This window comes from Orbicella faveolata, unplaced genomic scaffold (assembly GCF_042242905.1).
Source record: "Orbicella faveolata isolate gen_17 unplaced genomic scaffold, um_ofav_v1 contig_13, whole genome shotgun sequence".
Classification (NCBI taxonomy): Eukaryota; Metazoa; Cnidaria; class Anthozoa; order Scleractinia; family Merulinidae; genus Orbicella; species Orbicella faveolata.
Genome location: NW_028301540.1, coordinates 15,288,094 through 15,308,268, shown reverse-complemented (window position 1 = coordinate 15,308,268; position 20,175 = coordinate 15,288,094). Strand labels below are relative to the sequence as shown.

At 39.0% G+C, this 20,175-nt stretch overlaps 1 pseudogene; it reads right to left on the bottom strand.

Moving 5' to 3' along the window:
- Positions 1 to 11,269: 11,269 nt before the first annotated feature.
- On the bottom strand, positions 11,270 to 14,471 carry LOC149115214 (uncharacterized; annotated as a pseudogene).
- Positions 14,472 to 20,175: the final 5,704 nt, after the last annotated feature.

The window sequence follows — 20,175 nt, the reverse complement described above, 5'->3', positions numbered from 1 at the left end:
AGGCCAAGAGAGTCCGCTGAAGTAAAGCGGTTTAACTTCTTTCATTATCATATTTTCGTTCTGCGTGTCAATATGCTTCTTTTAAAGTAAAATAGAATGATAACATGAGTTTATTCATGCATTCAAAGGTACCTTAACTCACAAGGAATATTTCAATCTTTTTACGTTAATTAGATTTATACTGACAAACGGACAATGTGTAGATTTCACAACCACGTAACGGCACCGCAATTCTAAACAATTCAACTTGCTTAACTGTGTACATGTATAAATAAAGTTACAGAGTTGCATTTACTTCAGTTGAATATGGAAAACGGGGCTGCAAGGTAAATGCGAGCAGGCGCTTATTTTCCAACCTTTTCATGTAGAACGTGTCCATTTAAAACTGCGAAGGTAGAACGGAAGGTATAATATATGGATTTAGGCCAGCCTAAAAGCGTAGCTCCTGGGCCGGGTTGTTCAGAGCGCGAGTAAGCTAACCCAGGAAAAGGTAGAATTTTGATTTGAGTTTTCAACTTTGCGGTGAGGTTTTCTGTAACATGGATGTCCAATATCAAAGAAGTTCACGGTAAAGCAAGGGTGCATATCTCTGTGAACCTATTATTTGGAGTATGGCCGCCATGTTGCGCGACTTCGTCGTCGTCGCCGTCCTGCGTACGCGTCAACGAGCAATACCGCTAGCCATGATAACCATGAGAAAAACAACTCATGGGTTTCCTTCACTTTCCTATATGAGAATGGGGCTCCGCTCGGCGGCCCCAAGGGCCGCCGGAGCTCCGCTACTAACCTGCGCCGACAAAAACAACATTGATTGCAAGAAAGATTTCCGCTGGCAATCCCGACATAGCAGCATTTATAAGTCTTAGGATTTTTATTCTATTCTTCTCTCCTTCGTGACCTCTTCGTAGAACGGATACCATGTTGGAAATCAGCAAATTGGTGTTGCCCAACCTGTCTTTTCGTATCACTGCCAAATACGATTCGCTGACTTCTGACTTTCCGCGACAATCTCGTTCATCGGTCTTCATCAGTTTATGCGCCGATAATGGAAGAATAACTGACCAGAGTCCACCCGCATTGCTTAGTAATTCTTCTGACCCAAAATCCAACAGTTCATATTTTTGAAACATACCGAGAAACGACAGAAACCTTTAAAAAAGATCCGCATTTGCGAACTTCGGTCGTCCGACCTTCAATCTGCTGTATATATAACGCGTCACGCCTTCCGAAAGCAAACGAAGTGTTAGCAAAAGTCTCAAAATTAATTTAGGTTAGAGCTTCGATCATTATATGGTTGCAGTATGTTTTACACGACGGCAAAAAAAACAAAAAACAAAAAATGCACAGCAAAAAAAGAAAAAGAGAACTGAGGATACATATCGTTTTTACATGCAGCGGGACGTCTAAAATAGAATTCTCTTGGGAAAATTCAACCTACTCACTGGGTAAAATTAATTAGCTTAAATGGATTTGGCGTGCTTAAATATTCTATCCTGCAGTCCAGCTAACTATTGCAAGCGGGGCTTTTAGTGAGTCATGGATTGCCAGTCGCAGAAAGTCGAAACAAAGTGAAAACATTAGAAAAAAAACTTCGCTTTGGCGGGAAATATTTCTGACCGAACTTTTGATTGGAATTCGCGGGACGTATTGTTCTCCTATTTGTTTGTAGATGCCAATTTTAACTAAACTATATATTGACAAAAGTACAAAAGACTATCAGAAACATGTTTTGCTTCGGAAATAAACGGCCGCTCTTTGGTAAAATTCCACGGCCGGGAAAGAAACCGTGACTTGCAAACAAAATAAACAATGAAATTTAAGATTTCTTTCCCAAATTTAACCTGTATTGCCGGTCCTGAAATGACTCTGAAATAACTTTTTGCAAACGAACTTGATAGGTTACAGAAAACGCAACTGTTTTAAGCTTTAATTCAGTAAATATCTCCTCTAGTGACTAGTTATCTTAAATTAATTATTGGACGGCCGCGTAGTAAAAACGTTTTTGACTTGCTGTTTCGCTTTGGTGTGAAATCGACATCTCATCATGTCTGGCATTCGATACGATAAAACATACTCAGATTAAATAAAGTTACTTTGGCGTTGAGATTGAACTGTTTTACCGTTATATTACAAGTGCACACAAACAATTTGTTTATTACTACAAAGAACTCATAATATAAGGACTTAAATGCCTGTACCCGCTTGCCCTCAGACCAACACGCAGAAGTCCATTGTTTACTTTCCGTGATGTTTTGGGTAAAATCGGGGTTTTTCAGCCGGGCCTCAAAAAGCACTCGAAGAATAACCCAAGCTGATTTTAATGCATGTTTTACAGCAACATAAAAGTGTTCCAAAGGCGAAGTTTCAAGGAATTTGGAGTAATGATACCTGTCGAAAAATATCTCTGAATTTTATTCGTAAATTAGGAATTTGACCTAGTAACTTAAAGGGATTTTTTTCAAAATTGTGTGTTTATTCTCAAATGGCGCTCAAGTCAAGTTCTAACCTGCTTTGGATAGCTGAATACTTTGTCTTTCAAGAAAAAATATCGATAAGTTTTGGTTTTCCTACACACGCGGACGCAAATTAAGTTTATAGGTTTCTAATTTTAAGCCTTTGCCATCGGCCATTTTGGAGACCGTCGAGGCGAAAATCGTTTTCCTCGATTTTCTCGAATTTAAAGCGCTTCGAGCTCCAAAAATCTACATCACGTTTCATGTCTACCTAAGGGTTATTTGTTGACGAAAAGACAGAAAAATCGATTTTTCGACTTCTGCTGCCAAATCCAAATTTTGCTTGGTTTTTGGTGACATTTGCTCTTAAATACTATGACTATTATCATTAATATCATCAATGATACTGTACACTGAGATGTAATCCTTAGGGATACCATACAATGATACCTTAACCTGAATGAGAGTTTCTCCAGGAGTTAAAGGAAGCTGACTAAGTAGTTAGAGAGCAGAGGTTTGATATCTATTTAATGGAACTAGCTGAATATCTGGAACAGATAACTGTCACGTGAAAGCAATAATGATTAGAGCACTCGCAACCAAATGAATTGTAAAAACACCCATTACTGTGCTGATGACGGGCACCTTCGGGCTTGAGGGGGCGGTGACCTTCTTGCCCGAAAAAATTACACATTGTCCGAATGCATGAGTGTTTAAATCGGGATGCAAACGCACTCAAATTGTATGAGAAACAAAAACGTTCACAATTCGCACAAAACTAGTTATATTCAAAGCTTGCATACTCAATAACCTCTATTAACAGTCTCAATCTAGCAAAATCTGAAACTTATTAAGAGAAAAAGTTCCAATAAAAGTAACTAACTAGAAACTAAATTGACGAGTTTTGGAAATCACGCCAACAGCATTATTTTTTGTTTTTTTTCACGTGTCTGTCCGTAGCTGGGCAGGCTCCAGGCCCCTCGCCTCCCCAGCTCGTAGGCCTATGCATACATGTATCTTCTATTTAACAAATAGATTCCATGTTGCCGTGCGTCTGTTCAGTAATAGATCACAGATGACGTCAAAATGAGGTAAGAACAAAAAAGTGGCACACGAGGCGATAGCCGAGTCTGTCACTGATGTTCTTACCACATTTTGACGTCTTCTGTGATCTATTACTGAACAGACGCACCGCAACATGGAATCTATTTGTTTTATATAATAACGAAACAAACTACTACAGATTGAGCTTATTTCTTATTTCAAAATCTTTCAACAAAACTCGAAAACCGCCCTTTGCCCACTTTGGCGAACACGAAAAAAACCGTTTGACGTAATCTGTTGTCTATACAAATTGAAGCGATCTCATTGGTTGCTATGCGTAGCAAAGAATTGTAATTGGTCCAGGAAAATCACGCCACTGTCAAACTTGACTCGAGCGTCGCTTCTCGTGGAATGAAAACTTACAGCAAAAGTAGAGTTGAACTGCGAAATCTACAAATCTTAAAGAAAATGCTGGATAAGTCAAGTCAGGTTTTGTCATCAGAGCAGCCCTGTGAGCCGAAAAGCTTGGATGTTGCCTCGAATATTGCAGGAGTTGAAAAACTGCGCTCGGAAAACTTGCGGTTGCGGTCAACCTGGAGGCCATTCGATTCGAGTTTTGAATGAAAGGAGCGTTAGTGATGGTGGTAATTTGTGTCCTCTGTGGTTTTTGATTCTCAAATCAGTTTGAAATAGTGTCGGAGACAGCTTTTAGCTGCGATACAGTTGGCCGTGAGCTGTAGTGAGCTATACTTTGCTCGCTGTTGTGCCCTGAAACGGACTGGAACATTCGCATCGGAAAGCAAGGTTATGTCTTTATTTTAACTGATTTTAAGAAGTGATTTTGATGTTTTATTCCAGACAATCACTTTGTCAACAATTATTTTGAGACTGAGAAAAGTTCAGTGTTTTAAATAAATTAATCTCATAAACATTTTGTTTATTGGGTTTGTTAAATTCGAGATAAAGCGATGGTTCTCGGCTTACCAAGACTAACTTTGTGTTTGGTTTAGTCTCGCTCGACTGCCGACTGAGACTGCTCGAGTATTTTTTCTGAGTCATTTTCTAAGAAAGAAACGGCTTTATCTTTCTCCTTCCTGCTAGACTATGCTTCTCGTTCCTGGTTAATGCCTCGACAAGACTTTTTTGTACTTCATCTTTTGCCCAGTCATGTAAAACATTATCTAAATTCTCAAAACTTTCCGCCATTTCAAAACACAGAGGGAAAAACTTTGAAATGATGACGTCAATCGTGCGTCTGTCCTCTAATAGATCATAGGCGAGAACCAATCAAAATGCGAGAATTACTTGGGTTATTATATAATAATAAATTAATCGTATCTATAACGAAATTCTCGATCGTGATTGGTTCTCCGCGCACCTATTTGTAATAGTAATTGGACCAAGTGGAGTAAAATTCAGGGACTAATCGCGAGAGTAATTTCAAAATCGCCATTTGAGAATAAACACACAATTTTGAAAGAAATCCCTTTCAGTTACTAGGTCAAATTCCTAATTTACGAATAAAATTCAGAGATATTTTTCGACTAGTATCATAACTCCAAATTCCTTGAAACTTCGCCTTTGGAACACTTTTATGTTGCTGTAAAACATGTATTAAAATCAGCTTGGGTTATTCTTCGAGTGCTTTTTGAGGCCCGGCTGAAAAACCCCGATTTTACCTAAAACATCACGGAAAGTAAACAATGGACTTCTGCGTGTTGGTCTGAGGGCAAGCGGGTACAGGCATTTAAGTCCTTATATTATGAGTTCTTTGCAGTAATAAGCAAATTGTTTGTGTGCACTTGTAATATAACGGTAAAACAGTTCAATCTCAACGCCAAAGTAACTTTATTTAATCTGAGTATGTTTTATCGTATCGAATGCCAGACATGACGAGATGTCGATTTCACACCAAGGCGAAACAGGAAGTCAAAAACGTTTTTACTACGAGGCCGTCCAATAATTAATTTAAGATAACTAGTCGCTAGAGGAGACATTTACTGAGTTAAAGCTTAAGAGTGCCTGCCTGTAAAAATCAGACAAATTCTTAATTTCGCGGCAAGGGTCGAAAATTCGATTTCGCTCATATACTTATGGTAGATACGCTAGGGCATGACAAAAACTACTGGATAGTTTTTTTGGCAAAATATCCTTTTATTTCAAAGAAATATACAAAGTACCAAATTCCGTTAAAATCGTCATTTTACGCACCATTTTATTAAGCAAGTTTGAGAGCCTCGCATGCAAAACCACATCATTCTTCTGTCTTTAAAACACTCAAATATTTTTGTGCAATGTTTAAATGTGTACTGGGTTGATTTTAGGGAATGTTGCGTTGTCTTTTTGGGTGCAAAATAATTAAATTTCGAAGACATGTATTTCATTCACTTAAAAGTACTTCGTGAATATAATTAATTTTCACCATGTGCGAAACCTTCAAATGGATCAAGCTTCTGGTGGTTGAATCGCAGAAGGATGGTCTACAGATTCCTATAAAAATTTCTTTGGGCAAATGATTGTGAGCGAAGCGAGAGCTTTTCAAAGTACGTCAAAAATGCAAATACTTGACCATCCGTCGTCAAATTTCAATTTACGGGTTAGACGTATATTTTAGCATGTGCCACACGACTTGACCTATAATAAGTTGAAATAGACACAGAGCTGATAATTTGGAAAAGTTCTAACCTTATTTGTTGTAAAAGGCAGGTCCAAAGCCGATTTGACTTGTTTCTAGTCGATCTCTCACCATTCGTCGCGCATAAAGCAGAAGTTTGCTTTTGTTTACACAAGGTTAACGTCCGATGTACATCGCCTACTGTCAGCCTATTATTGGTCGAATACTATGAATCTGCGACCATCTTTCTGCGCTTATGAACATCACCGCATCTAAGTCTAAAACGGCTGAGTCATTTATAGATAGTTGCTTGCTTTACGCTTCGCCAAAATATTGCGTTTGATCGATTGCTGACCATTGCTGATAAGCGTGTCGGCGCAGCACAACCTTACAGCCGTTATTTGTTCGTCACGCAATGCTGTCACGGCATATGCTGCACATTTTGATCTATTTTGTATAGAGTACTCTCAGGATAAGTGAAACAATTTAATCATTGTTCATCTGTTTGTTCATATATATATAATATAATATGTGTGTATTTATATGATCGTGTTCTATAGTGTACGTGGCGTCGGTCCAATCACGTTTGTTGTACGTTCTGAAGTTTCAGACAACAGCTGATAAAGCTAGTGCCTGTAATCACTAGAATTTTAAGAAAATCGCCATAAACAAATTATAGATCAATGAAGCAAGAACTAGCTGAAATAAAAATAGGATATCACAACGTGTCCAATTCGTGAGAAAAACAGACTAAATTTAATTAGTAATTACGTGAGTAAATAGCCCTGGCCATGCTATTTTATTTGGCGTATTTTGTTTGCTTAGTGGCGAGGCATTGGTATGTAACAGAAAATAGTGGACTGTTGTCAATACAGTCCAAAATTATCGTCAGTAAATTATTGTAAATAAAACACCTATTGACCGGTTACCTCCGCGGCCACCATTTGGTCATTCCGATAAGGGTTTTATTACTGTCTTTACCACTATTAAGCGGCCACCCAAAATTTAAGAACTTTGTTTTGGAAAGAGCGATGGCAGATAAGAGTCTGAAATTGAAGGTGCATGACGAGTGATAATTCAAACGCACGTCTATCATGATTGTCTTGAATTGACTCCATGTTCACCAAGAAATTTATAGCCCGATAGTGAAAAATTAAATATTCAAGGTACACCAACCTCTATTTAAGCGGCTAGCCCCATTAAGCGGTCACCACCCTTTCCCAGAGGGTAACCCACTGTATTACATGTAAACCAAAAATAATTGCATAGCGCGAAAAGACCTAGGTATGAGTTTAGCGTTCCAGTATTACGCAGGGCATGTAGGTAGCGGTGGTCGAGTAAAAGATAACAACAGGGGCAATGGTAAACTATTCATTCTTTTCATTTCTTAAGTCAATCTCTTCCTACTCAACACGATTGTGTGCTCCCAGTGATTCCAAGCCTTACGGAGCCTTACGTATTAGGATAGAAATTGTCCTAGCCCTACCCCCTAAAATGGGATGACAGCATTGCGAGACGAACAAGGAACCGTTGCAAACCATCAAACCATGATGATCAAACGTAATATTTTAGTGTAGTGCAAAGCAAGCAACTATCTACAAATGACTTAGCCGTTTTTGACTTAGATGCAGTGGTGATCATATGTGTCGAAAGAGGGTCACAGATTCATGGTATTCGACCGTTAAATAAGTTGACAGTTAGCGATGTACATCGGACGTTATGTAAACAAGAGCAAACTTCTGCTTTATGTCCGACGAATGGTGAGAGAAACACGTCAAATCGGCTTTGGACCTGCCTTTTACAGCAAATGAGGTTAGAACATTTCGAAATTATCAGCTCTGTGTCTATATCAACTTAGCATAGGTCAAGTCATGTGGCGCATGCTAAAATATACGTCTAACCCGTAAATTGAAATTTGACGACGAACGGTCAAATATTTGCATTTTTGACGTACTTTGAAAAGCTCTCGCGTCGCTCACAATCATTTGCCCAAAGAAATTTTTACAGGAATCTGTAGACCATCCTTCTGCGATTCAACCACCAGAAGCTTGATCCATTTGAAGGCTTCGCACATGGTGAAAATTAATTATATTCACGAAGTATTTTTAAGTGAATGAAATACATGTCTTCGAAATTTAATTATTTTGCACCCAAAAAGACAACGCAACATTCCCTAAAATCAACCCAGTACACATTTAAACATTACACAAAAATATTTGAATGTTTTAAAGACGGAAGAATGATGTGGTTTTGCATGCGAGGCTCTCAAACTTGTGTAATAAAATGGTGCGTAAAATGACGATTTTAGCGGAATTTGGTACTTTGTATATTTCTTTGAAATAAAAGGATATTTTGCCAAAAAAACTATCCAGTAGTTTTTGTCATGCCCTAGCCTATCTACCATGAAAATATGAGCGAAATCGAATTTTCGACCCTTGCCGAGATATTTTCCATTTTTATGGACAGGAACTCTTAAAACAGTTGCGTTTTTTGTAACCTATCAAGTTCGTTTGCAAAAAGTTATTTCAGAGTCATTTCAGGACCGGCAATACAGGTTAAATTTGGGAAAGAAATCTTAAATTTCATTGTTTATTTTGTTTGCAAGTCACGGTTTCTTTCCCGGCCGTGGAATTTTACCAAAGAGCGGCCGTTTATTTCCGAAGCAAAACATGTTTCTGATAGTCTTTTGTACTTTTGTCAATATATAGTTTAGTTAAAATTGGCATCTACAAACAAATAGGAGAACAATACGTCCCGCGAATTCCAATCAAAAGTTCGGTCAGAAATATTTCCCGCCAAAGCGAAGTTTTTTTTCTAATGTTTTCACTTTGTTTCGACTTTCTGCGACTGGCAATCCATGACTCACTAAAAGCCCCGCTTGCAATAGTTAGCTGGACTGCAGGATAGAATATTTAAGCACGCCAAATCCATTTAAGCTAATTAATTTTACCCAGTGAGTAGGTTGAATTTTCCCAAGAGAATTCTATTTTAGACGTCCCGCTGCATGTAAAAACGATATGTATCCTCAGTTCTCTTTTTCTTTTTTTGCTGTGCATTTTTTGTTTTTTGTTTTTTTTGCCGTCGTGTAAAACATACTGCAACCATATAATGATCGAAGCTCTAACCTAAATTAATTTTGAGACTTTTGCTAACACTTCGTTTGCTTTCGGAAGGCGTGACGCGTTATATATACAGCAGATTGAAGGTCGGACGACCGAAGTTCGCAAATGCGGATCTTTTTTAAAGGTTTCTGTCGTTTCTCGGTATGTTTCAAAAATATGAACTGTTGGATTTTGGGTCAGAAGAATTACTAAGCAATGCAGGTGGACTCTGGTCAGTTATTCTTCCATTATCGGCGCATAAACTGATGAAGACCGATGAACGAGATTGTCGCGGAAAGTCAGAGGTCAGCGAATCGTATTTGGCAGTGATACGAAAAGACAGGTTGGGCAACACCAATTTGCTGATTTCCAACATGGTATCCGTTCTACGAAGAGGTCACGAAGGAGAGAAGAATAGAATAAAAATCCTAAGACTTATAAATGCTGCTATGTCGGGATTGCCAGCGGAAATCTTTCTTGCAATCAATGTTGTTTTTGTCGGCGCAGGTTAGTAGCGGAGCTCCGGCGGCCCTTGGGGCCGCCGAGCGGAGCCCCATTCTCATATAGGAAAGTGAAGGAAACCCATGAGTTGTTTTTCTCATGGTTATCATGGCTAGCGGTATTGCTCGTTGACGCGTACGCAGGACGGCGACGACGACGAAGTCGCGCAACATGGCGGCCATACTCCAAATAATAGGTTCACAGAGATATGCACCCTTGCTTTACCGTGAACTTCTTTGATATTGGACATCCATGTTACAGAAAACCTCACCGCAAAGTTGAAAACTCAAATCAAAATTCTACCTTTTCCTGGGTTAGCTTACTCGCGCTCTGAACAACCCGGCCCAGGAGCTACGCTTTTAGGCTGGCCTAAATCCATATATTATACCTTCCGTTCTACCTTCGCAGTTTTAAATGGACACGTTCTACATGAAAAGGTTGGAAAATAAGCGCCTGCTCGCATTTACCTTGCAGCCCCGTTTTCCATATTCAACTGAAGTAAATGCAACTCTGTAACTTTATTTATACATGTACACAGTTAAGCAAGTTGAATTGTTTAGAATTGCGGTGCCGTTACGTGGTTGTGAAATCTACACATTGTCCGTTTGTCAGTATAAATCTAATTAACGTAAAAAGATTGAAATATTCCTTGTGAGTTAAGGTACCTTTGAATGCATGAATAAACTCATGTTATCATTCTATTTTACTTTAAAAGAAGCATATTGACACGCAGAACGAAAATATGATAATGAAAGAAGTTAAACCGCTTTACTTCAGCGGACTCTCTTGGCCTCAGAAAAACACGCAAGCAGTCTATTGTTTACTTCTTGCTGATATTTTCATTAAAATCCGGTTATTTCAGCGGCGCGTTAAAAACCACACGAAGAATAAGCCAAGCTGATTTTGATACATGTTTTACAACAACATAAACGTGTCCCAAAGGCGAAGTTTCAAGGAGTTTGGAGTTATGGCACATGTCGAAAAATATCTCTGAATTTTATTCGTAAATTAGGAATTCGACCTTGTAACTGAAAGGGATTTTTTTCAAAATTGTATGTTTATTTTCAAATGGCGCTCAAGTCAAGTTCTAACCTCTTTTGGATAGCTGAATACTTGGTCTTTCAAGAAAAAGTATCGATAAGTTTTGGTTTTCCTTTACACGCGGACACAAATTAAGTTTAGATAACTAATTTTAAGCCTTTACCATCGGCCATTTTGTGACCGTCGAGGCGAAAATCGTTTTCCTCGATTTTCTCGAAGTTAAAGCGCTTCGAGTTCCAAAAAAACTATGCCACCTTTTATGTCTACCTAAGGGCTACTTGTGGACGAAAAGACAGAAAAATCGATTTTTCGACTTCTCCCGTGCTATGTCTGCTAATTAGAAAAATTCACTCGTAATAATTATAATAATCATAGTATTTAAGAGCAGCTTCGCCCAAATATCAACTAGACTTGGAAACAGAGGAAAAATCGAATCTCCTCAAACTCGCCCAGCATGAAGCTCTGCGGGCACTAGTTACAAAAATACTGTTTTAAGGTGGCTCAAACAGTTTTGTTTTTTTTTCCAGACTTATAGCACTAGGTGCGATTTTTCAGGCTTGGAACTGTTCTGTTTTGAATGGCTGTGCTATTTTTTAAGGTAACTCCACTGTACTTTCCATTGTGTTTATGTCAAAAATTAAGGTTTTACTGTTCTGTTGCATAGCAACAAACTTGACCCACTTTTTACCATCAATCGCATCTATCTTAAAAACTAAACCGGTGAACCCATATTTTTTTCTAAAAATCTTTTTATTAGCCACAGAAGGAAAACAGGGAAAATTATATGCAAATCTGTGAAGAAGATTTCGCTTAAATTAAAAAAGTGGAAATTCCCAAGTTGAAAGAATTCCACTCCACAAATGTTTTTACAATCTAATCCTCTCAGATTGAATCTGTTCATGTACAACGGCATGCCAGTCCTAGCTGCTATCATTATTTAAGTTACGAGATTTATAATTTTTACATGTTGTCCAAAGCGTGTGAGGCCGTTTGACCATAAGAAAAAGTATGTTAATAAATTGCACTCATTTCAGGCACTGATAAATGGTATTTTGTAATGTTTTCAATCTTCCTTCAGATTCTCCTTTTATCAATGTTGCTTCGCTGAATCAAAAACTGAGAACCAGTTACAGCTCTGGAGCTCTGGAGCTACAGCTCTCTGAAGCGGAGGAGAAAGTTACTTTAATCAAGAGATTATCGAGGTGATTTACCTTGATAATCTCTTGCTTTAATTTAATACTTACGGTTCATTTTGTGTCAAGCACCCCCTCCCCTCGGGGTAAGTTCTATTAAGGCATTACTCTTATCTCTCAAAGGTATTCTTACAAGATATAATATTACGATTTAGTACCACCCAACTAGTGGACTAATGCAAATCCTACATTTTGATTGGCTACGCTACTAGGGGACTATTAGTAATAGTCATCGAGTAGCGAAATTGGCGCCATCGAGCGTGACGCTTTCTTTCGTTTTATTCCCAAATAAATATTTCTTCAACTTGCATTTGCTAACTTTATTATTACCTTTTCTGTCCGACTAGTTGGGTGATACTAAAACAATTAGACCCTTCGCCCTTAAGGGCCACGGGTCAATAGCCCATGAGGCGAAGCCGAATGGGCTATTGACCCGTAGCCCTTGCGGGCTACGGGTCTAATTGTTAAATATCCGTTCTTAATACAATGTAACATTCTTAGGTTGAGTCTGTCAAAGACTTTGATCAATTTTTACGATACAGAGAAAACGACTAGCTCATTCTAAAAACGTTGAGAAAAAACTAGACAAGTTTTTACGCCTCTGAAACTCGTGAATATGTCAGTTTGAGCTCAACCAATACTTTATGGCCCTTTTTTTACGTATATTTAGGGCTAAACCGCGAATTTCCTTCGAACTTCAATGACACAACTACAATACACGCCATCAGCTTCAAAAGTTCATATTCTACATAGGACATTTGCCATGCAGTACGTCCAAAGGAGCACAAATATGACATGTGGAATAATCAGTTGTGGCCCTTTTACATTATCTTTTTTCACTCAACAAGTATTTTGTAATTGTATTTCTCTTTAAGAACTAAAGCAATGCTTCCTTCCAAAGTCACTGTGATCCCTCTTAAGTATTCAATTCTTTCTTCATGGATATGAGTGCTGCGAACAAATTCGCCATCTTTGGTGTATATTTCAATATGCAGGTGTTCTTTCTCTGGCTCTGCGGAAGCGACGACGACATTTTCACTCGCCTGGTGGAAAGCAATTTCAGGAAAGCGATAACATCCCTGTCGTTTAAATCTGCCCAGATGGTCGCCGTCTTCACTGAATATGTGAACAAAAGAATCACTTTTGTCCACTACCACAACACGGCCATCATTAGCAGCAGTGATATTAAATGCAGAGTTTAATGTCCCCTCTCCAAAACTGCGGACAAACTGTCAATCATTCTCGTACACATCGACCACATTCTCACTTCTCAGCACTAGTACTTTGCCACTGTCGGCGACTATCACCCTGTGCCACTTCCACTCTCCTCCCCTCACGGGGAACTTGTGATGCAGGTTGCTATTGTTCTCAAATTTATAAACAAAGGCGCGCTCACATAGACCAGTTCCAGGCTTCTTCAATTCCACCAGTATATAGATGTTGTCATGCACATCTGTGGCTACACCATGAATGTATAACTTTGTATCCACGACTTCACTACAGACACTGAAAAGTTTTACAAATTTACCACCGCTGTCAAACACCTTTACGGTACAATCGTCGCGGTCCCCGATAATGAAATGTCCGCTGGAGTTTGTAGCAATACACACTGGCTCCTTCAGCTTGTGCTCCTCTTCACCCTCCTGACCAAATGACAGTGTTACACAACACTGTTCTATGCCGTGCTTAGGCAATACTTCAGTTAATCTTCGGTCGCGCAAAGGATCAACTTTGTCTTCTCCGACATCAACAGTAGGCCAAATCCAGGGATCTACGCCTTTACTGACTGTTTGCGTGACATCGTAGACGAAAGATTGACGTAGCAAACACTAGAAATGATTTGTCTGCGTTCGTGTTTACCAAACAAACCCCATACTCCCCCGAGGCCTTTCTTGAGCTGAACATCAAAACTATTCTGAACTGCTGACAAAGAGTTCAGTTCTTCAACGCGCACTCTACATGGTGCTATTGCGTCCTCAGGATTGTCTAGTTTCTCTAGTATTGTCGCCATGACTCGATATTGCATTGCTAGAATACGGTCAGACGTTTCTAGAGCTTCATTACTAAAGGCTTCTGTTGCTTTTCTTTGAGAATCTTCGAATCTCCTCTTTGCGTCAGAAAGAGCCCTCGTAGCTGATTCATCCAGGTCAATAAGCTCCAACTTTTTCATTCCTCTGGCCAGAGAAAATGCTTCATCACAGGCTGCTTGTGTTGTTGACGCGCCTTGCTCGCTTCTGGACCTTGCCTTATCAAAAACGTCATACAAAAACCCGATTCCTTCCTCAAAGAAGCTGATACTCACTAGCAAATCTTTCCATGATAATCCATCCAACTTGGACTTGATATCATCGATTTCACGGATGATCAATCGACGGAATTTTTGTTCTGTTACATCACCATCTTTCAGCTTCTCCGCTGTCTTATCTCTGCCTTTATTCACAAGCAAGCCAATAGTCGCTTTAACCACGGCTGTTACAATAGAAGACATTGTAAAACAGGTATCAGAACTGCTGCGTGTTTAGCGCAAACGATATCGGTGAAGGTTAGTGTCACGATTATTGAAAATATGACGTCAGCATCAGAAGCCCCCACTCAATATGGAACGGAACTTCATATTTTGGACTGGAATTTCAATTGTGTGTTCTTTTTATTGGTTTTGCTGTAATATTCAGTAAATTTAATAGTCAATCTGAAGCCAAAATACTGATAAATTACTGCATTAGCTAACAAATAGGATGGACTTATCAACCTTTATTTTGATTTACTGCATTAAGTCAGAGTGCTCTCCAGTCCTAAATGTACATCAGGATCGTCTTATGTTCCCGTCGATAAACTTGAGCTCGAAATTTCGTAGCTCACAGGAATAATCTTCCTCATATCCCGAAGAATGATTAAATCTTTCCATATTTTAGGAGAAAAAAAATAGGAATTATGTTTTAAGAAGTGTCAACATCGATGAAAAAAATTGCCGAGAAAAAGTACAAATAAACAAACTGACGTGAGCGTGCAACCCACTGGCAAATGGATCGAGCGTATTAGCCAGTCAGAACACGCGCTTCGCCAAGGCTAGGGTAGACGTCGTAGTTACTTTAGTTGTGTGCACATTTTTTCCCGTATGAACTTACGATAAAGAAGAACCGCACAAATTAGTCATAGTATTTTCATGCTCATTGCCTACCTAATGCAGCGTCGACAAGGTGCAACATTCATGAACATGTACAAAGGCTACCTTTTACATTACAATCAACCCGGTAAATAACGGTCACCCCTGGGAAATGGCCAGGTGACCGTTATATACAGGGTGACCGCTGTACACAGGTTTCCTTTAAACTCCCCTGGAAGTCAATAAACAGCATTTTATGTGCAAAAACTCGCTCAAGTTACGTTTTATTGACAATAACGAGTAACAGCAACGCAATAAACACGATAAAAAAAGGGTAAAATGTGCGTGGTGTACTTTTAGCGAGGTGCAGTAAAAGTCTACTGCAAGCTAATGAACAACGTTTTTAAGTGGAAAATCACTCAATTTACATTTATTCACAACAATTTTAAACAGAAACACAATAAATACGCCAAAAATTCCCATAAAATGTCCGTGGTGTACTCTAAAGGAGGTGCAGTACACTTTGATCTACGTTTCCTTGTAAGAAAAGCTTTTAACGTTATCATATGGATTTCAAGAAGAAAAAACAATCGGTTATGGTTTTCTGATATTTCGGAGCTCGAAGCTCGGATTGTCGGTAAACTTTGCACTGCTTAGAGTTAAGTGACAACTACTGAGTGAACGATGAGAATAATTAGCCGCTGTTGTTATCGGTTACAACAAAAGTTTTCCATTAGTTCATTAGCGACTTCCGCAGATACGTCCAGAGATAAATTTAGTGATAAAGCGAGACAATCATGTACCACTCTTTGTTTATCTTTAAATTAATACTTGTGTAATCTAACCTGATGCGGTGTTTTTTAAAAGGAGTATTGACGAAAAACGAGAACAAGGTTGTCGTGAGAACTAGGAGATCGTGATTGTGAATAAAACTTTCAAAGGGTAAACTATATGTGACTTCGTTGGAGAATACTGTTTAGGGGAGGCAAACATTTCTCCAAAGAATTTCATTTAGTATGTTATTGACTTTACTCAGTGTGAAAGAAAGTTCTTCATGTCCATAGTACTAAGCAAAGTCTTTCAGCTGCTCTGTGCTACTGTATTGACAGCTGGTTCCTTGGTTCCAGGTCGTAATATTTATCACAGTCAACTTCATCAGGGGATACCATGAATACTAGGCTGACTGGGAACCAATACTGGGAGATATATATAAGCTTATGAGAAGAACGTGAATGCTGTAGTCGTTGTGAGACCAAAACCTGACCAGGTCCAGACAACGAGCCGTCGAACAAAGAATTCGAGGTCATAGGCCACGTACCTAATGTGATAATAGGTTTTTTGGCCTGGGAAAGCACTTCTGTAAAAACCTGGGAAACTCTCTTGCTGAGGGGATCAGTACCGGATCTGTTACAGGGAATTACCTTGAGAGACGTGAACAGCACTCAGAACTTAGGTCCAACGATATCGTTTTAATCCAAGAACACAACCAGAATGCAACCGGAACAAAACCGGAATGCAGCCAGAATGTAACCCAAGAATATTTTACAAGGCACGACTATTTAAGCCGAAAGCACAACTCTAAAGGGTTACGTAAAGCTATAAAAAAGTCATAACTAAACATTATCTAATACATTTCAGAAAGCTCGATTGGCTATAACGGAATCCAACGTTTACAAGATTAGTAACTCTCAAAACAACACAAGTAGACAACAGTTTAACAAAAGACTATCGCAGGTAGCAATTACAGTTCAAAGCTTATTACAGTTATGATCCTACAACAAACTAGCAGGTGTCTGTTACGGTCAATAAACTGGAACAGTAACCTGTAACTTAGAAATGCAAAACGAGCTAAAACTAATATATCTATGTTGGATTTCTATAGTTTTCTGGTAGCGAAAGCGAATGTGTAAAACATACTTAATTATCTAATTCTCTCTCCTCACACTAAGTCAATGGCTACTTGGTTAACCAGGTTTTTGAAGAGGTACACCAACTGTGGGAAAATGGTCATAAAGGGGAAGCGAGTTAACAGACGAGGTGGTTTTGGTCTCGAGGTTCCGTGTGAATACATTTTTGAGGGTCACAATTTCTCCTGTGAGTGGCTGCTTCGGAAGCTGATAGAAGAGAAATTTGATGCCGAGCACTATCTTGGTCTCTAAAACGGTAGCCTGATCCAGTGTAAAACCGCGACTGTTAACTTGATTTTTAATACTTGTATAGTTTTAGGTTATTTATTGTTGTAATGCGCTTTTGATCACCTGGTATGTTAAAAAGCGCACTATAAATCAATAAATTATTATTAGTAGTAGTAGTAGTACAGTGTTATAATCAGGGAACTATGACGAAAGTGAAAACAGTGTGGTACGTAGTTCGTTAAGTGTGATCGTCCGGGTGAGGGTAGTTCTGAAAAGAACTGTTATTGGTGACTGACGTTTTGACAACCTGAGCGGAAGTCATCTTCAGAGTCAAGTGAATAGTGTTTGTGAGTTGATGATGTTATGAACTTTACACGAGTCTTTCAGCCAATACCATCATGGCTAAACTGACCAATCACGTTTAACGGACCAGACTTATAATATCATCGACTGAAAAACACTATTCACTTGACCCTGAAGATGACTTCTGCTCAGGTTGTCGAAACGTCGGTCACCAACAACAGTTATTTTCAGAGCTACCCTCACCCGGACGATCACACTTAACGAACTAATAAATAAGAAAGGTAACTGCGCACTGCGTTCAAAGTAGCTAGGGCTTTCGGGTTGGTCACTGCCACGTTGAATTAACTGACATGGACAATAAGCTTATATAACTACACGAGAAAAAACAGTGCAAAGTGTATTATATAAATTAGCTTTGAGATTTGAGATTAGGATTGCAAGGCCAAGTCAAAATACAAGCAAACAAACAATTACAAAAACATACAGCGATACAACACATCAAAACATCTAAACTTATTATTATCTTATCATTAGAAACTTGTTATCCAACTCTCGAGGAAAACTATGACAGTTTTGTGTGTCACACCCCTACCTGTCAAAAAGGGCAAAATCCGACTGGACGTTTCTCAAGATAGCTCTAAAACTCTAAAGATAGCTCTTTCAATCACTTTAAAGTTACTTTTACTTAAATGCCCGACAGTCAAAAACTTTCAAAAATTTTCGACCAAAAGTCTTAATCAAACTTCTGACAGTACACTAAAAATTCGCGTGTAAAAAAACAACAACAGTTTTTAAAGTCTGGCAAAATAGGTCCTTGAATTTCGGGGTTATTGGCAATTTAGGCTAAGTAGGTTCTTAATTAGGTTCTTAATTTCTATGAAGGAGATATAATTGTTGATTACCAGAAAAAATAAATAAACTTTGGTTCGGCCTTGAATATGCAATATTTATTCACAACTGTATTATTTAATTTGTTGTAATATAAATTTGAAATCTCAAAGTCACAGTGCTTGGTTAAAATAACAGAAACCCACATGTAAGAACCTGCTTGATCTTGTTTGGCTAAACAGGCTCTTAGAGCGGAGCTCCGGCGGCCCTTCGGTCCGCCAAGCGGAACCCCATACTCATATAGGAAAGAAAAGGAAACCCATGAATGGATTTTCTCATGGTTATCATGGCTAGCGGTATTGCTCGTGGGCGCGTACGCACGACGGCGACGGCGACGGAGTCGTGTAAGATGGCGGCCATTCTCCAGCTAAGCTAAAAGGTTGACAGAAATATACAGCCTTGATTTACGCTGCGTTTTTAAAGCATGATACTGGCCACGCGTTGAATGTTTAAATGTTTAGGCTGGCCTTGTCCAGCCATATATATATATATATATTTTTTTTTTTTGCTTTTCGAGACACCAATCATGACACTTTGTCTCCCTGCGCACCGAAACACGTGATGTGGCAACGCGTGTTTCGGGGCGCAAGTGAGTTCAAAGTACCGAACTTGATATAGCGAACGGGTCGTTTTTGCAGTTTATGTACGTTGGCTGTTGGGCTGGCGTTACGTATCTTCGCTACACAGTGCTGACGAGCTCCAAGAAGGGCGAAACAGCTGTCCACTGTTGCGATCCTACTTTATCGGTTCTTGTCATATTGGTGTCTCGAAACGTTTTTTACGTAGTATCAGCCTTGCAGTCTACTGTTTGTCTTCATACATTTTTTTGGCTGATCAGATCTCTTGTAGATCCTACGTTGGTAGCGTTTATCGTATGCGGTCCTTTGCAGTTTCTGGTTTCTCTCTTGATTTATAGCCTCCTTCTTTGATATTGGATATCCATATTGTGAACAATTAACACCTGTCAAATCAAGGTATCCGCTGACCAGTATCACGTGGCCATATCGAGGACTCAAGTTTAGAGCTCATCGAAGTCACGTGTTTTTTTTAAAGATGATCGCTGACCAAGTGCTGGTTTTTTAATGGATCGCGGACTCATATCAAATTAACTTATTGTAAACAGGGCCGGGCTTTTCGGAAGCCGGTTAACGCTAACCTAGGATTTAAGGTGGTCTCATACCTAAAAAAATTTTTTGTGTGTGCAAAACAACTCTGTGGAACAGTTTTAGTATCACGTTAAAGGTCACGTGCCACGATAGTTAAGGAATAACTAGCTCTTTAGTGTTAAAAAGTGGTGTTCATTATAAACACGATAACGTAATAATCAATGGTTCGAGAAGTATGGAATTAAGTTCATCCTGTCCATAAGCAAGTTGTCCAGGAGACAAACCTCAGAAAACAGTGTTTTGGGGGGGGTTTTCTCGTGAAATGTTGAAAAAGTGTACTGATATTAACTAATATTAACTATATTAACTAAATAACAAGGAAAAAATTCATAAATTGCAAATTTTGGAGGTTTAAGACCTAGATAATTGTGTCCTTCATCAATGTTGAAAATTTGACAACATTCGGTTAAAACCCAGTGGAGATATCGTGTGCGAGATATTGATGATCCGTCTATTTGGTCATTTTGAGAAATAAGGCTTTAAAGTTTTACTTCGGTCTCCGAGAGCCCAAATTAGCCCTCTCAACTAGGGGGGGGGAGAGGTTAGGGGCAGGGGGAGGGGTATATTTAAAGGTTTTACATAAATGTTTCATTGAACACCCGAATACGCACCATGCAGTCATAGAAATGTTAA